This window comes from Podarcis vaucheri, assembly GCF_965113315.1.
Source record: "Podarcis vaucheri genome assembly, chromosome: 3".
In the NCBI taxonomy this organism is placed as follows: Eukaryota; Metazoa; Chordata; class Lepidosauria; order Squamata; family Lacertidae; genus Podarcis; species Podarcis vaucheri.
Genome location: NC_138761.1, coordinates 42,643,398 through 42,652,340, shown reverse-complemented (window position 1 = coordinate 42,652,340; position 8,943 = coordinate 42,643,398). Strand labels below are relative to the sequence as shown.

The window sequence follows — 8,943 nt, the reverse complement described above, 5'->3', positions numbered from 1 at the left end:
GAGGGCACATTCATTTTTAGGAGAAAATAGGAGATTTTTTTCTCGAGGGACTTCATTACCATGACTAATGAAAAGCTAATACATATAGTGTGTTTCATCCTGGGTTCATTTCAGAAGCAAAATGAACCAAATGATGCCAATAGCCAAGTCTTTTCCTTTTCCTTGGAAGCTGAAGCAGGATGATGAGGCCATAGGATGGCTAAAAAAATGGTCCTGTCACTCCCTCCTGATGTTCAACACAATGCTTCACATATTATGTCTGTGACAGATTATCCTTTTAGTTGCCCACCTGTTGGTCTAGCAGCAAAAGCTGTCTTTCCCCCATTGTTTCTTTGTATGGAGAATGCCTCCAGATCTGTGCCACAATCTTTGCATGTGAGGCATTGTTTGTATAGGGCCAAAGGCCACAGTCCCTGGCTAGACCAGTGAGGTCCATAATAACCATAACTAAGGACATGGGTGGCGCTGTGGTCTAAACCACTGAGCCTCTTGGGTTGCCAATCAGGTTGGCAGTTCGAATCCCCACGACGGGATGAGCTACCGTTGCACGGTCCCAGCTCCTGCCCACCTAGCAGTTCAAAATCACACCAGAAAGTGCAAGTAGATAAATAGGTACCGCTCTGGTGGGAAGGTAAACGGCGTTTCTGTGCGCTGCTGTGGTTCGCCAGAAGCGGCTTAGTCATGCTGGCCACATGACCCAGAAAAACTGTCAGCGGACAAATGCCGGCTCCCTCGGCCTGTAAAGCGAGATGAGCGCCACAACCCCAGAGTCTTAACTGCCAGGGGTCCTTTACCTTTACCTTTTTAAAGCCTCGCCACAGTCCAGGGTGGGCAACTGTACTTTTTATAATAGATGCTGTCGAACACGAGTATTTTTCAAATTCCCTTCCTTCCTTCCTTCCTTCCTTCCTTCCTTCCTTCCTTCCTTCCTCTATTCATATAAGTATGAAATTCATAACTACCGTTTTTTGATCATATATTGTAAGTGTGCAGGCTCCTAAACACAACTTTGCCACTCATCTAACAGCAGACAAATGTTCTTTTGGTGTTGTTTAGAGGCAGCTAATTCTGCACCACATGCTCAGTGCTATCATGCTCAAAGGCTGGTCACCAGCCCCCAGTTGTGTGCCAGTTGTGTGCCAAGATGAAGATTTTGAAAGGCAACAGGTGGCATAAAGGGCTAAATATGGAGTGGATTTAAACCAATGTGGAGAAGTACAGCTATTATCAAGACAGAAAGCAGAAGAGATGCAAAGCACATTTGTTGTTGTTGGGGGGGGGGCTTGTAGAGTACCACAAGCCTATGAATGAGGCTGACAGCACATACAAATGATGGGGTGAACTCTCCCACCCCAGTGAGCTCGCTATCTCATCTTGCCAAGTGGTTCAGGTGTGTGGAATGTTTTGCGTGGCAATACAATTATTTCTAACCTCCGAGAAGATACACAGAGATAGAAAATGAGGACTAGAATTAGATCATGGCAAGGACAGCAATATATAAAATAGCAGTAGAACCCATCCAGACTGCTGCTTTATTGTAGACGTATGTAGCAACATGTTGCTGATTGCATTAATAGTGCATTTGAAATACATTTGTATCAGATCATCCACATCCCACTTTTATCAATTGTTCTGCAATGCTTCTCAATGCTCCCACATTATTGCGTCGACACTTATCCCCACCATTGACACCTATCCATATTATTGTTCCCACCATCACCAATTCCTCCCTTTCCCTCTTTAACAGCAAGTAAGTTGTGCTGTGTCTCCATGCCACCATTGCTTAATTTGCAGACTTTTTACATTTTTAAAAATGTTGGGGCTGTGATTTCTGTGCTAAATGCTGTTCATTTGCGGTGGGGGACACACAGGGCTGGTGTTCTCCACAGTGGTGATGTGGTTAATTTTGGAAGTCCTGCCAGTAGTTTGACTGGATTCATTTCTTCTTTAAAAGTGGATCGACATGTGTGCAATGCATGATGTTTAAACTATAGGATGGCTGATTCAGATCCCCTGGCATCTGGGGATAAGCCCAGCATGCACTAAATGGTCACAGCAGGCTCAGGAACCAGAACAGACCTCTATGCTCTGTTCATCCCACTTCAAACCATTTCAAACCAATCACAATTATCCTAGGCTTTTGCTAACCAGGCGTGGGACAATTTGACTTTCTCAGCAAGATACTTGAAAACAAATAATCCAATTAATGAAAGAAGCAGAGTGTAAAAGTGCTTTGGAGTATTTGGGAACAGGGCAGATAATTGGTCGGCGGCACCTCCCTCCTGGAAAGAATCTCTGAACAATGGTTGCTTGAGAAGCCCTCCTTGTTTAACTTAACAGTGAGGCTGGTGTTTGACCTCCACAAAAGCCAAAGCTGTGACATTTCACTGGCAATCCAAAGAGAGAGAGAAAGAGAACAAAGATGGACACCACATTGATGTGCTGGGCTATAATTAAACAAACTTCAGGAATGGCATTCCTTCGAATTCAACAGTGCACTCACAGCAATGGGTTATGTAACATTTCCCTAGCTATTCAAGCTGACTGCTGTTAGTGAATAATCAAAAAAGGTCATCTGTTAAGAAATGCACTTTTGTTTCTAAGGTGGGAAGGAGAAGGAGGTTATGAACCACAACTTCAGTTCATCTGTGTTACAGACTCAGCTTTCTTACAAGGATTTGTAGTGATGGGGTGGTTATTTTAGTGTTTTTAATTCCAATTCTGCTGTTTTTAATTCAACTCTGTCTCTTTTCGGGAACCAAACACCTCTTTGTCCCATCTGGACCAAGGAAATAGAAGGGTTTTGGATCAGCTTCCCTTAGAATGTTGCTCCAAGCATGACCCTCGCTGTGCAAAAAAAGTCTTGTGATTAAGATGCCTTGTGACTGGCTTAATCTTAACTGGTGCTCAGAAATTAATTCTTTAGCCATTTTCCTTGCAGAGAGAGGCCTAAAGCCATTGACCTTCTCCGTGGAGACTTCATGTGAGGTATAATGACTTTTGTTTTTAACTGAGTTCCCTAAATCAATCCAAACGATGAGGGTCACTAGTTGTTTTAATTAACATGTCTATAACTCTTTCCACTAAATTATCTTTTCCCCAGCCAGATTAGATGGGTGTTATTTGAGTTCCCTCACCTACAAACATAGTTGCAAACTTTAATTGGTTTAGTCAGTAGATTAGTAAATGCAACATTTACTTGGGCTCAGGGAACACCTGCTACTCCCTAAGTGCTGAAGCTAAACAGGTGCAGATCTGATCTGTTCCCTGATGGGAGACTATTGGGAGGTAAGGTAATTATGGAATATTAATATAAAACATGAAAGAAAAGGAATAAGAGTAACAATGGGCTTAGTTTTTCAGCATTTAAGGTGGCAAATAGAAAGGTGAAACATTTGCCATGAGTACCTTTGAGGGCTCAGCCACACTTCCTTTTGTCCTGCAACTTTCCCTTGAGAAAAACTTCTCTTTTGTGTTCAGTTAGAGCAAACGGCAGTTCGAGTTTTCTCTGGACTGACGTTTGTTCCAATTTAGCACTAAAGAGCAGGTTTTCCCTGAGATCTGTTGGATCAAAGCACTGCTTAGTCCAACATCCTGTTTCTCACAGAGCCTTATATGATGTGCACAAGCAGGGCATGAGGGCAATAGCCTGACACCATATTTGTCCAAATCTTTCTAAAGTCCTCAGCCCTATTCCACATCAGTAGGGTGAGTATAATAACATTGGCAAGTTGCTTTTACCCCAAGCACTGTATACAGGCCTTCCTTCCACCCACAAGTGCATATATACAGTAATACTTCACTTCTGATTTAATATACGGTCACAAGGACGTCAGGGAAGTTTTCCTAGCCCTTTTCAGGATGAAGGTGCTTCTTTCAATAAGTCTTGGTGTGCCTTGCCAGAATGTCTGTGGCTTGCTGAAAAAGTCGCTGCATGGTTCCCCTATCCAGCCGAGATGTAATTGGCCTTATAATGTTGTGACAGGGTTGTCTGCTCAGCTGTATAGAAAACCAGCAGGAGTCCAGGTTAAGTAGGGGAAACTCTCCTGACTTCTTCTGATTGATTTAACAGGTTTGTTTGTTGTTGTCGTCTTTTTTTAAAAAATAATACAACCCAAGGAAAGATTTATCAAGTCATTAGACCTCATTCCTTGAAGGAGCTGAACAATTCATATTGCAACAAAGCACACAAGGTATGACCCAAGACACTATCAAAATCAAAGTTTTATATCATGTCCCCGTCCCCCCCCCGAAGATAGACCAGTAGTGTAGCAGAGGAGGAACACAGGGGAGCACAACGTCAGTATTTTTTTCGCAGCAAGAGCGATACTGTCATCTGCTGAAACAGCATTATTACCCCTAAGTGCTGAAAACTTGGTGGATTAGAGGATAGGTTAGTCCTGTCATATGATCCCTTCATTAGGTAGACTAATCTCAGACAGTGGGCATGGGTGGGAACAGCCATAGAGCCCTCCTCCCACCAGCAACATTGCTGTTACCTAGACAGGACAGGACTGGTAAGTGTCATGATTGTATCAGCAAGAGGATCAGATTCCCAGTGCTGGTTCTACAGGTGCCACCCCAACCTTAACCACCATCCCTACAGGGAAGAGGGTATGCTGGAGGCAGCAATGGGCAATCCAGCTTCACACCAATTGGAATCCTTAAAGCTGTTCCTGATTCGTCTCTTGACATCCCTGCCTCGCCAACACCTCCTGGCGTGTATTCAAACAAACGAATCTGACATTAGTTAAGCTGTAATGTGGACAGCTGGGTGGGTGGGAGGGCGAGCTGTGAAACAAACCAGTGGAGCAGGGGGTAATTTCTAAGGTGGTAATGTGAAACACCCTTAGGCTAGGAAGTTGGTTTTTACAGCTCCTTCAAAAAGCCTTGAAGACACACTAGCTGTGTGTACCTGTCCAGGGTTTGAGAGCTAGGGACTGTTGACCACCACTGACAAACTAAACTGGTAGAGCTCAGCATAGCACTTCTCTAAGAATGGCTTGCTTGCAGTGCCATCGTCCTTATGAATGGGGCAAGGTGGAGATGAGGTTACGGGTGTGGGAGGGATTTCCAATTATACAAAAGCAACTTGGAAGACTTCACATTAATGCGGTTTGGAAGATCTCCTGGGGTTCATATGAGGTGGTGATAGCAGAGAGGGCTGAATTAACTGAGCAAGAACAAATTATGTTCACTTAATATAGAGACGTTGAACCTTTGTGCTCAAGATGGCTGATTCACCATACTGTACTCTCAGTCAATCCATGCAGGAAAAATACAGCTCTGGTTAAGGCTTCATACTTCTGATGGAGTGGACTGGCATCTGTTAAAGTCCATAATAGATGTTGTTGGTTTTTAAGGTGTAACAGCGAAACTGGACGCCAGCATCTGCCCAAGCTGCACTAAAACATGTCTCTCCTGCATTGGTCTCTACAGCTACAGCAGGCACTGTAACTCTCCAGTGGTTTGACTTCAACCCCCAATGGTGGACTCTTCCATTGTTTCTTGAGACAGACAGATGCCAGCTGGCTTTATATGGTCTAATATTTAGGGAAATTTTGGTTGTGGTTTATTCTGTCCTAGCCCAGAGAGGATTGAACATGGTGACACCATTGTGTCACCTCTGGGCCTGTGTTTCTCCATAGTTTGGCTGTGCATTTATCAGAATGATCTAACAGAGGACTTACCTGGTAAGACACTGCCCAGAGGCCAGTGTCAGAGCAGGAGGGTCAGGGACATATTTAGAAGGCATTATCTCTCTAACAAGATTTGGACAGCCATGTTCAGTATTTTAGACCTAACAAAGGAACAGGTATTTTCAAAGGGAGCTTTCAAAGAAGGCTTTTAAACTCTTTTTGATCTCTCTAAGTATCTTAAAGGGAATTTAAACTGAGAATGGGTGACATTCTTTGTTCATGTGCCACTCCATATTATTAGCTTTGTAAACAGATGCTGGGCCACATTCATGTCGCTCACGCTAACAATTTGGCTTCATTGCCCATTCTCATATTTTCTGACTTACTTTTGATTATGTGCAACTTGTCAGGGCAAGGTGGCTATTTATTTGGGGCTAATGTTTGTGTGGACACTTAGCAACTATTCTGCTTCTCTTAATAAACCACTTAAAGTGAAGTAAGGAAGTTCATTCAGAGTTTCATCTCCCTTGTTCTCCTCTGCAGGCACTTGTGTTCCCCCCTCTCTGAACAGACAACGGCCACGAAGAATGGGACACAAGCCAGGGACTGATGTAGGAGAGGGGAATTGCCCAAACCATGCTTGGATTCAAACCTAAGGAAGTTAATGAAAGGAACATTTTCCACCCCTCCTTCCCCAACCTTCCCGGAAGGCTGTTAGAAATATTTGTCCCGGTATATCTGACTGCACCATCCCAGCTTTATTCCCTGAAACAGCCTATCATCACCAAGATTGTGTTACGATAGTGGAGGGCATGCCCCATCTTCAGCACATTATATAAGGGCGCACACGTCATTCCACCCGCTATGCAGTGCAACTGTTAAACAGAGAGAAAACACACGAAGCCCTCAACATCTTTCCCCACTTTTATCTGTTAGGAATTATTCAGGCTTTCCCACTTCACAAAGGTTCGAGCTATTCTGAGCTCAGGAGGGCCACCCAAAATGAAAGCAAGGCACACACTTGGCAATATTGACGAGATCTTGAAAGAAGGAGCCTCCAGTGTCGAGTTTTGCTTTTGATTGTGCCAGCCATTCATTAAGATCTCAAGCTGGTTCCTCAAACAACGCTTGGCCTGTATGTACTCTCGACTAGGAACAGCCAGTATTTCTAGCGCAGTTTATGTGATGAACTCGGACACCGTTTCTCCCATGAGAGCCATGTTATAAAACTGTGACCATAAAACCATTACAGACAACCTAGGTGGGTTGTCCATGGCATATAGTTAAGCTCTCAGAAAAATAAATCCCTTTTCCGTATCGGTTAGGAAAACTACGGTCGGTTGCGTTCTCAGCTGAAGTGTGTGGGTTTTAGGAGGAGTGGGGGAGATGTGGCTTCTTTTGAAGGGTTCCAACTATCTCAAAATCAGGAGAGAGAAATAAATTAATCTCCCATTTGATGACATTGGCAGTTCTGGCTGCAGCAACTATTTGGAAATGTAAAAGTGCCAGTGCTGTACTACAGTTCCAGCGTGTTACCTCCAGAAAAAAAGGGGGGGAAATCTGCATTTTGTTTAATCCCTAGAGAACTGAATGAAGTAGCCAGGGACAAGAACACCACAGAGGGGATCTGTTCAGTTTCATGGAAGCAGGCACTAAGTAGTTGTTGCTGGCACTGCCTACCTGCTTTGACAGGCTGGTGCCACACGGAATCTCAGCAGAAGCCCTGTAGGAAAAGTTCTGAGGAGCAGCACAACGGAGGCCCTTATTGGAATTATATTTCATAAGCCTGGTTTACAGCGAAGGGCAAAGCAAACTGTAAAAGTCACTCAGATTCAGCTGTGAACCACAAAACCTCTTCTTAGCTTTGTGCTCTTCCACTTTGGTTCAATGCTACGGGAAGCTCCAGCAACTGATTTAACTGCCTGAGCACTACATAAGATTGCTTATGGCAGAAGGACCCCATATTTCAGAGGACCTGCACTATGTAACTCCTTGTGGTTGTATGATTGTGCAAATATTTTTACACCACTGGTAGGGCCGGCCCAAGAGATCTTGCTGCCTGAAGCAAAGCAGCAAATGGCACCCTCCCCTCCAAGACAAGGAGCAGAATACCTGTGTGCAGCCAAGTTATTTTGGCACCTGAGACGGACCATCCCACCAGTCCCTCCTCAACAGTAAAAATGCAGCAATAATAAATCAAGCCAAAATCAGCAGTGTAAGTCAGTCACCTCACTGTGCATAATGGTGGGAGAGGGAGAGAGAGAATGAATAGCAAGTGCCCAGTGGGAAATAATATAGTAACATCAAATCTTAGTTTTGAAGTCCTGCTTGAAGACCACTGGATGTTCCCTCAGTTGGTTAGACGAACGATTGGTCAACTCTTTAGAAGTTTCTTTTTAAAAAATTTATTAAAGATTTTCTTGGTTTACAAAAGAACACCTGGCCTCTTTTTTCAGGTTGTACAATATTTCTTACAAATCAGTTACATTTGTTGTGAGACATTGATGTTGAGTACAGTATAAGGTTGGGAAAGAAGAGGGGCGAGAGGAGGGGTGGTGTGGTGAGGCATATTCTTTTGTACAGTGCGCGTGTGGGGTTTTGTGTCAGTAGTGAGAGGTATTGGGGGAAGGGTGTGGTTGGTTATCTGTGGTTGGCAACAGTGGGGTTTGTTTGCATTTGTGAGTGTGGAAGAGCTTGTAGGGTCAGGTAGGCCAGATTGATTTGCATGCTGTTGGTGGATTCTTATTGTTGTCTTGTTGGGCTGTTTATGTGATAAAGGGAGCCATACTGGGGTGAAAGCATCCTCTTCTATTTGTCCCTGTGTGAGTTTCACTTTATTGGTTAGCTTTTCTAGTAAGGCCGTTTCCCATGCAATTTGATACCATTGGTCCATGTTTACTCCTGACATGTCTCTGCAGTGTCTGGCTATGAAGCTTCTGGCTGCTGAGAATAGGTGGGTTATAAGCTCTGTATAATGTGAGTGGTCATTATGATCTTGGAAGATGTTCAGTAGGGCCAGTTCTGAGGTGAATTCTAATACCTGTTTAGTTATTTTGCATATCTCTTGTAGGACTGCTGTCCAGAAGGGTAGGGTTTTAGGGCATTTCCATGACATGTGGAAGTATGCGCCTGTGGAGGTGCAGCCTCTCCAACATCTTGATAAGGTTCCTGGGCATATCAGTGCCAGTTTCCATGGTGTTAAGTACCACCTACAGGTGAGTTTCATTTTTTTTTTAAATATTTTTATTGGGTTTTCACATTTTATATAGACAAAAACAAAACACAGAACACCAAAACAGACATA

At 43.7% G+C, this 8,943-nt stretch overlaps 1 long non-coding RNA gene across 1 annotated transcript in view; it reads right to left on the bottom strand.

Moving 5' to 3' along the window:
• The window catches only part of LOC309528017, a 53,041-nt gene that overhangs the window by 19,366 nt on the left and 24,732 nt on the right, over window positions 1-8,943 (bottom strand). The gene's annotated exons all lie outside the window — the stretch shown is intronic.